General features: G+C 37.4%; 1 pseudogene; it reads right to left on the bottom strand.

Moving 5' to 3' along the window:
• Positions 1-305: 305 nt before the first annotated feature.
• Positions 306-10,085, bottom strand: part of LOC127640382 (neuronal cell adhesion molecule-like) — a 56,206-nt pseudogene continuing 46,426 nt past the window's right edge.

The following is a 10,085-nucleotide window of genomic DNA, read 5'->3' as shown; positions in this document are numbered from 1 at the left end:
AATCACGATGAAGAACCCGGATACAATGATTCATTCAGTGAACAGAAGGTGTGTGTCTGTGCCAATGAAACACTCTCTGCAGGCGCTGGACAGATGGATCCGCTCTCTGTACATATGACAAGAATAATCAGAAGAGTGTCCGTTCTCTCCTGAGACTGTTACTGCTGTCAGATAATCTCACGAGTGTCTCACGAGTGTCTCTCGAGTGTCTCACGAGTTCACAAGAGATCTCAACAGAGTCTCAAATGATCTCATGACGTCATGATTCACACACAGAAACAATCATCCAATGACATTTACTCTTTCATTCTGTTTTATTATCAGTCTTATATGTACATCATCAAATAAACACGTGTGATTAATAAATCCTGCAGGTACTTGTGATGAATAATAAAATCCCTTTATAATGCTCATATGCAGATAATTCAACAGTTCATCAGTCTGTATATTTCATGATCATAAATATGAGTTGTGTTCCTCTAGACTCTGTATCTCATGTTTCAATACACCTGCAGATTTAATAACATGATTGAGTGTTAAACTAAGAGATAAATCCTGTTAAATATAAATATGAGCTGATTATAAACAATAAAACAGTTCATATTTCACACATCACAGGTCACATGACCCGCACCTCAAACCCCAAACAAACTCATTTATTAATAACAATATCTATACAAAAAGCTCTCAAATTCAAACTTGATGCAAGTTATGAAAAAAACAAAATCATAATCATATATCCGCACACACACACGGCAAGAACATGTAATAACCGGATCTATAGACACCTGTGAATAATGCTCATATTAAACACAATATCTGCTGTATATACACACAAATCAATCATTTCTGCTGATTCGACGGATTCTTTGTGATGTTCTCTGATGAATTCTACACGGTAACTTTACAAATATTACAACTAATAAACACAATTCAGTTATGGATGTCATATTCCAGCTCTCGCTCTAAACGCGTTTGATTGACAGATTCACAGTAAAGGCACAAAGCAACCAACAGCTCCATGACGACCGGCACCAGACAGGAAGAGTTTGTGTTGCTATGGAAACTGCACAGGTTCACACACAGGTCATGATGGGGTGTGTGAGGATGATGCAGGTGTACAGTTACAGTAAATGAACCTGTTATGATTTATGATTGTGTAATATCAGATTATTGTCTGTAGCGGAGTTCAGAATGGAAGAATTGTGCCGTTTACTGAATATTATTATTCCATGCTAATACTTTAAACAGAAATATACTAGTTAAATATAGAAATATGGATATTTGCATTATGGGCTGAATGTTGTGTAATCATGAACATTAAATAATGATGTTCATTAAATCAGATTACTGCTGCTTCACAATACACTATTTATACACTATTTATTTATTAATTTATTTTTCTTGTAATAATATCTAAAACTCTTTGAAACAAGATTTATTTACTCCAGAAGCAAAATAACATTCAACAAATGTTTGACCAGAATATAATAAAGTTTCTGCAATTCATAAAAGTGAAAGAAGTGAACGTTTCCCGTCGACTAATAGTTTCAATAATCTCCACCAAAGTTTGTTACATTTTATTATTTTATGACTTTCTGCTTCTTAAGACATTTTATCTTGATTGTAAGAATGTTTCGATATTTTTATCATTTTTAAAAAATATTTTATTCTATTTTAAACGATTTACGCATTTCAGTTTTATTGCAAAATTCCATCAAATTAAATTCTGTAATGCTTTTAAAAAATAAATAGATTGTTTTTTTCTTCTTTATTTGATTAAAGATTACTCAAATTAATTTGAAGGAGTTTTGTTATGAAATTAAAATGCGTAAATCTTCAAATTAGAATTTAATTTTGAGTGTTCTGGAAAATAAGACAAAAATACTCAGTAAGAAAATATTTTGTGTGTTTGTAAATGAAATATCAGCTGGAGTGCCCACGAGCTGTTTTACACAGTAATCCAATTACAGTCATCAGTAACTACAATATATTTACCTGTAGTCACATAGTAGTATAATGCATTACATATTTAATACTTGTAATCAGGTTACAGTTACTGACTTCCAATCATTTTAAGTACATAACTGTGTTTCACATATTTCAAAAATAATATTTATATAATATACATGAATTCTGCTCATTTGTGTCTGTTTGAGTCACTAATAAACGACTCATTTATGAGTGAACGAGGAAAAAATACTTGTTTTAGAAAGTAACTTTATAGTTATTAGTAATCAGATTACTTTTCAATGAAGAATCAATGATACAGTCTGATTTTCAAGAAGTAATTAGTAATTTGTATTGGATTACTTTTGAGTAACACTGGTTGAATGCTGAATATTTTACCATTTGTATCTTCCGAGCATACAGGAAATCAATCCGGAGTATCGCGTGTTCGCTCATCGGTCGCGTGTAAAAGTCCGTCCACAGTCCGCTTCCAATCGTCACGTGTTACAGAGCGATCCGCTCCATCTCTAATAGAATGTTTTCATCAGTCCGTGTGCAGAGTCACGTGGAGATCTGCATCCGCTGCGTCACGCCGAACTACACGAATGAATTCATGGCGTTAACGGGCGAGGGCGGCTCGGAGCTCTCATGCCCGCGTGATGTGTCTCGCTCAGATTTCCCGCTATACTGTCCGATAAACGATCCGTCCTCGTTGAACTGCGTGTCTCCGGAGTCGCCGTAGTCAACTAAACTGTCGTCACTGTCGTCTCGTTTAACGGTTCCACTGGACGGCGTTCGGCTCCCTTTCAGCGGCTTATGATCCTCGTCACTAGGAGAAAAAGCACATGCAGACGTTACAGATGATGTCATGACGGTGTCAAACCAAAAGCAAACTTCATGACACAAGATGGAACGTGAATGCCACAGACATGCAGGAAACATCCCAGTCACATGTACGATTACACACGTTACCGTCACGTGGTCACAACTGTGTCTGTAGATCAATTATTCATCTCGTTTAGAGTTCAATGAAACGGAATATAGAGATGATAACAAGCACAGACCATGATTCATTGCAATGTCAATATTGAAGCCTGAACATGAAGAAGCAGAAATCATCTGGACAAACATCATCATAATAGTGACATCGAGTGTGTTTACATGCACAACAAGACACCGATAACTACCACAACATGCTAACGGTGTTTATATGAGACTGTCCTGCTGTTGAGGTCAGAGGGTCACACACTCGCACACACTGGAGCAGCGTGATGTACGTGTGCCGGGATAACAGAACTCTGTTTGACATATTTACATGAGCACGCACATATAAACACACTCAATGTAGCGAAATAAAAACATTAGCTGTAAACAACAACAACAGCCTGAAAGACTTGAACTGAAGTGACTGACGGCCCATAGGATGATGGGATGGATGCAAATGTGTCCACACTTCACCACAAACTCCCGATGTGAAGATCTCAGGGGAAATAATCCACTACAAACTACTTCTCTACACTTGTAATCAAATTACTTCTAGTGAGAGTAGTTTCTTCACTTATAAGTAACTTTCTTAAACACTTTCAAAATCATGTTTATATTTCCTGCACACTATGGAGGGCCAGATTACTCAAAATTAAATAATGAAATCATCAAATTTATGTTAAAAACTATTAAACGATGAAATTGTTTTTGAGCGAGGAGCCTGATATGAAGACAAGCGTAAATGAAAAGTCAACCCAAAGATAACGCTAAAATTAAATAAAATCAACATGTATTCATTTGTTTAGTGATGTAATAATTAATTAAATAATTGTATTGCTTTTAAACTATTTTATTAAATATTCTAATATTTATTTAATTTCTGAGTAATTAGTCCCTCCACACAAAACACCCTTCAGCTGTCACAGAAATATGTGCATATGACAATATAAATAAATCATTTCAATGTTTTATACATCAAATATGTGTAACTCATGTAATTAAAAGTAATTCATTATACAAGTCAGTAACTGTAATCTGATTACAGAAATTTACAATTGTATGTGTACAGTAATTGCCTGATTAAAAATGAGATTATATTAACTAATACATTTGTAATCAGATTACACCCAACACTGGTTATGCGCTCACTATTGCTCGACTGTTTTTTAATATCCAACATAATAATCTAGAGATTATATTTGATAAAAGAGAATACTATGTAAATATTGGCACAATTAAATGTTTTTATTTATGCAATATTTACTCAAAATGCACAATAAATATTTGATTTGTGCAACACGTTGTGCATCATCCATTGACGAGACTGCAGGTCAATTTAGGATCTAAAGCTTGTGCTAATGTGCTACATGAACTCTGTTTTCAGTCTAACCCAAACATAACCCTCACCTAACCTAATCCTAACATAAACCAAACCAAACTAATCTAACCTAAACCAAGCCTAACCCTAACCTAAACCAAACCTAACCTAAACCTAACCCTAACCTAAACCTAACCTAAACCAAACCTAACCAACCTAACCCTAACCTAAACCTAACCTAAACCAAACCTAACCTAAACCTAACCTAAACCAAACCTAACCTAACCCTAACCTAACCCTAACCTAAACCAAATCTAACCTAAACCTAACCCTAACCTAAACCTAACCTAAACCAAACCTAACCTAACCTAACCTAACCCTAACCTAACCTAACCTAACCTAACCTAACTCTAACCTAAACCTAACCCTAAACCTAACCTAACCTAAACCTAACCCTAACACACACCTAACCTAACCCTAACATAAACCAAACTAATCTAACCCTAACCTAAACCTGACCTAACCCTAACCTAATCCTAACTCAAACCTAACCTAACCTAACACAAACCTAACCTAACCTAACACACACCTAACCCTAACCTAAACCTAACCTAACACAAACCTAACCTAAACCTAAACCTAACCCTAACACACACCTAACCCTAACCTAAACCTAACCTAACACAAACCTAACCTAAACCTAAACCTAACCCTAACACACACCTAACCTAAACCTAACCTAACACAAACCTAACCTAACCCTAACACACACCTAACCCTAACCTAAACCTAACCTAACACAAACCTAACCTAACAAAAACCTAACCTAAACCTAACCTAACCCTAACACACACCTAACCTAACCTAAACCTAACCTAACACAAACCTAACCTAACCCTAACACACACCTAACCTAACCTAAACCTAACCTAACACAAACCTAACCTAACACACACCTAAACCTAACCTAACACAAATCTAACCTAACTTAAACCTAACCTAACACAAACCTAACCTAACCAAAACCTAACCTAACACAAACCTAACCTAACCTAACCTAACCCTAACACACACCTAACCCTAACCTAACCTAAACCTAACCTAACACAACCCTAACCTAAACCTAACCCTAACACACACCTAGCCTAAGCCTAACCTAACCTAGTACAAACCTAACCTAATCCTAACACAAACCTAACCCAAGCCTAACCTGACCTAACCCAAACCTAACCTAGCACAAACCTAACCTAATCCTAACCCAAACCTAACCTAGCACAAACCTAACCTAATTCTAACACAAACCTAACCCAAGCCTAACCTAACCCAAACCTAAACTAGCCTAACATAACATAACCTAACACTAACCTAACCTAACACTAACCTAACCTAACACTAACCTAACCTAACCAGATAACTGACTATTGCATTTTCACTCAATATAAACAGTTAATATCTGCTGAAATCTTTCAGCTCGTCAATGTTCAGACTGAAGATGTTTGATGGATCTCTCTTCACGGTTCAGGAGTGACAGTGAAGTGTGATTCTGAAATGATGTACAGAAGATTTTTCTCCCAGTGGCACCTGAAGTTTCATTCGGTCTCTCACATGCAGTAAGTCCATCTTACCTGCTCACATCTGACCGATACAGAACCCATAACAGACCGAACACACATGAGTTTCACACTGAAAGAGAACAGGTATATCTGAACTTGTGTTCTGAGCGCTTCTTCACGGCACAGATGAACTGAAACTGACAGTACATCGATCATGATCTCGACACTCACACTGAACTACAGCGCCAGTCACACGCGTGACGTTCAGCTCACATGTGTCGATAAACCCCTTGAAGGAAGAAGCGCACATGTAAAGCTGATGTACGAAATATAAGTCACATTATTTTCAATACTACATCTATTGTTTCATCTCATCAAAACATCATTCAGACATCATATTCATGTTTCTTCATGCGTGACACTGTGACTTAAAGGTCCATATATGTTTTATGTTTTAGGGCCGCTGTATGTTTACAGTGAATACAGTCATGACATCAATGTCGTAAACGTTCATGAATCAGGATTAAATCGAGTCAGCCGTGAAGTTACACCGCAAAAACAATTCCTTAAAAATACCCAAACGTCCCTAAAACAAGAATAAAGACCTGACGAGCAGAATCCAGTAAGATATCAAGAGAAATATAACGCTGTGGTTTATGCTTAAAACAAGAAAATCAAGTGGATTATTCGGAGCCCTCTGGCAAGCATAAATCGTACTTAATTTACGTAAATACTTTCTAAAATATCTTGTAGTTTCCAGTAAATAAACTGCATCTTGTTTTAAGAATGATTTACTGGAAAACAAGATGAAAATCCTCCATAAGATGACGAGTTTGTGCTGTATAATGGTCAGTAACAACTGTCTGTTTCTGTTATAATAATAATAATTACACCGTGTAAAAATAATTATCATTTATTTTGTTGGTTCCTGGTAGTAAGAGTTATTTCCTCATTGCTTATGCCTCAAAAGTACAGAGCTGTCTATTATTCCCCACAAACTTTGCTTTTGTGCCCAGGACAGTGATATATTGAAATGTACCAATTTTCCAGAACATTCCAGATAGATTCAGTGCTGAGTATACTTGGAGTAACTTCTAGAACTTTCTAGAACTCTCCAGTAATATTAATAGTAGTATAACTATAGTGGATGCATATCTGAATTTTTCTGAGACGGCATCAAGAGGCCTCAAGCATCCGGCAGATGCATTTAGACTGCGGACAATTTATCAAGACAAGAGTGCAAAAGTACTCTGTGGAAGCATCCGCTAAGATGTGTGAGGCTACAAGGCATATTTCAGCATGCCTGTCAGGGATCAGGACCTCATTTCACCTGTGAGCACTGCAAAACAACTCTGTAAGGTAAGACAATTGTTCAATTTCAAAACTGTAAATGTTTTTAATTTTAAAATGTAAACGTTTTTTGGGACATCAGGGACACCAAGGAGCACTACCACAGGCGGGACTGACCACAGCAGACCGAGTTCTCTATGGGGGGCAATGTCATGTGGGAGGCACAGATGGACCCCCCGGAAGCTGCTGATGCCACCACTGAACATCACATTGGGCATTGTGAAACAATTTGTCAGACCTCTAGATAAGGAGTCGGCAGCCTTCAAGTACCTTCAAGACTTCTTCCCTAAGCTGTCTGAGGTCAAAGGTCAAAGCCGGAGTCTTCCTGATCCTGGAGTGCAGTGAATTCCCCAAGAACCTCACTAGTAAGGAGAAAGCGTCCTGGAACAGATTTGTCGCAGTGGTTTGGGGCTTCCTGGGCGATCACAAAGTCGAAAACTATGTGGAGCTGTTTGAGAGGAGCGAGCGCTTCCATCAGGATATACTGGACTTTGAACGCCGCTACCAAGGACAGTATAACGAGAACATGATGGGAGACGACATTTGGGGGCCGATTCGTGAAAGTGATTTACTACTCACTTCTAAATCTTTTGTAATCATTTATGTATTACTTTAGGATAAATACATGTTCATTTGGATTCATATGTTGTATTTTTCTGACTTTCGCCTGTTTCCTCATTGGAAATAGGTACATTTCTAAATATATCACTGTCCTGGTCACAAAAGCAGTTTTCTAGACTTGAGATTGAACTGTAAATGAACACATCAGTTACATATAAACATCATTTAAGAGCCAGTAATCCTTTTATATCCTTAAGAATCTACATTAGTCACAATATTTGACATGAGAACAGTATACAGATCAAATCTACTGCAATAATGCACACAAAGTCCATATATAACAGAAAATAACTTTATGAATATTTCTATACAGCAGTAAAGTGCATACATGTTTGTCCTGCGTGTGCAGAATAAGCAGGAAGAGACTTTATTCATTGCTATAGTTCTTCAGATAATCACATATTATTATACAGAAGCTTATTGAGCATGTGCAGGATTATCCTGCAAAACACCCGTTTCTAAATCAGTATTTCTCTTGTTTCCATAATGTCCATTAACACAAACATGATTTCATCACAAGTAATGTTTGTGTTAATCAACATTACTGATTGTTCTAATGAGAACTTGTACTGAACCCGGAATATTCCTTTAAAACAAGATACTTTTACTTAAAAATCTAAAATAGTGAAACTGCAAAAGAATCTGCATCTACTCAGTGTCTCATGCAGTTCTTCAGTTAATGCATCTTGTTTTGAGGATGTTTAGATGTTTACTTGAAAACAAGACAACATTACTGATGTAAACAACGATGCTGTGCAGAAATACAGTCGTCAATATTAAAAGTTCATCGATGTAAATTGCTTATAATCCATTAAAACGGCGACGGCTCTCACTCCTCCATGTTCATCTGTAGATCAGTGTGTGCTGGGGTCAGAGGTCAGAGGTCAGAGGTCTCTCACCTGTACTCTCCAAACGTCAGATCATCTTCTTTCATGGGCTGAATCTCTGGATCTCCATGAGCGTCTTCCTTCTCTTTCACTGACACACAAAACAAACACAAACCTCATCAAATGTCCGAGAAATACAATCCTGGACACATCAACATCAAAACAACCTTTGACCTCTGTAAGTGATGTATTTCTGGTCAAGTATACTCAGTGAGAACACATGTGGGGCGGGGCTTGATTTGACCCTTTCAAATCTGATTGGACAGTGGTTCATATTTTTTCCTTTGATGACATCATCAGAATAGAAAGTGTCGCTCTCACCTGGATATTTCCCGCCTTTATTCCTCTTGATGAAGCAGACGATGAGGAGGATGAGGATGAGGAGAGCGATCGCTGACATCAGACCGATGAACCAGCCCTGAGTGGCGATATCAACCTGAGGACTCACCATCGCTGAGGAAGAGGAGGATGAGAGTTACACCCATGCACAAAGAGTTTATTCATTAGAAAGACGATGAGCCGTACAACTGTAAAGACAGAACAGCCGTTACAGCAGCTCATCAAGTAAACACTCATCATTCAATCGCTGCTTTCACACATGTCAAATTGATGGATTAATTTAATCGTAAATGCATCACATCTGTCATTCGCACAAGCAACAGGTTGGTTTTTAACGCCTATTATTAAAGCAATGCTACAATTCAAACACCATCACAAAAATGCAGTTTAAAGGGGTCATGACATGCCTTATGTTTTATTATTTCAATATGTTCCTTGAGGTAACTTATACTATTAGTCAAGTTGCACAAAAAAGAAAACAGTCATATATTTGTAAAACATGATAATTTTCCCTCACTTGGCCCTCTATCTTGTTTGGTGCTGCTTCTCCTTTAAGACTTGACAGTACACGCCCACTGTTCTGATTGGCTCTCTGCTCTTGACTGACCTGCTTTCTCTCCGTCACTGGGCGGGGCTACAGAAGTGAGTAAAGGTAAAGTAGGCATTGGTTTGTTGTTGTGGAGGTGGTCAGATGCGTGTGGAGGACCTCGAGAATGAGCCCTTCTTGCAATTTGGTTTCAACAAATGCTCTTTTTACAGTGAGGAGAAAGTTTTGAGTTCTGAAACTTACAGTGCGACTTTATAGTGCAATGAACGCTTACATGTCAAAAGATCAAGGAAAATGTTATTCCCCTTGTCATGACCCCTTTAAAGTCTCTGGAAATTATCTTTAATTAGACACATTTACAGTAAGTGTGACTTCAGTGTCCAAATCCTTAATTACAGGACTCAAACTCTTCTAACATCAGAGCATCCAAACATGAAAACTGTCCATGTCATGGCTTTCTTCACACAGCATTGATAAAGAACTTGCAATCTGATCTCACAAAACCTCGTTATTATACTTACATTTCTGCTAAATGA

This window comes from Xyrauchen texanus, chromosome 49 (assembly GCF_025860055.1).
Source record: "Xyrauchen texanus isolate HMW12.3.18 chromosome 49, RBS_HiC_50CHRs, whole genome shotgun sequence".
NCBI lineage: Eukaryota > Metazoa > Chordata > Actinopteri > Cypriniformes > Catostomidae > Xyrauchen > Xyrauchen texanus.
This window is presented reverse-complemented; position numbering and strand designations above follow the sequence as displayed.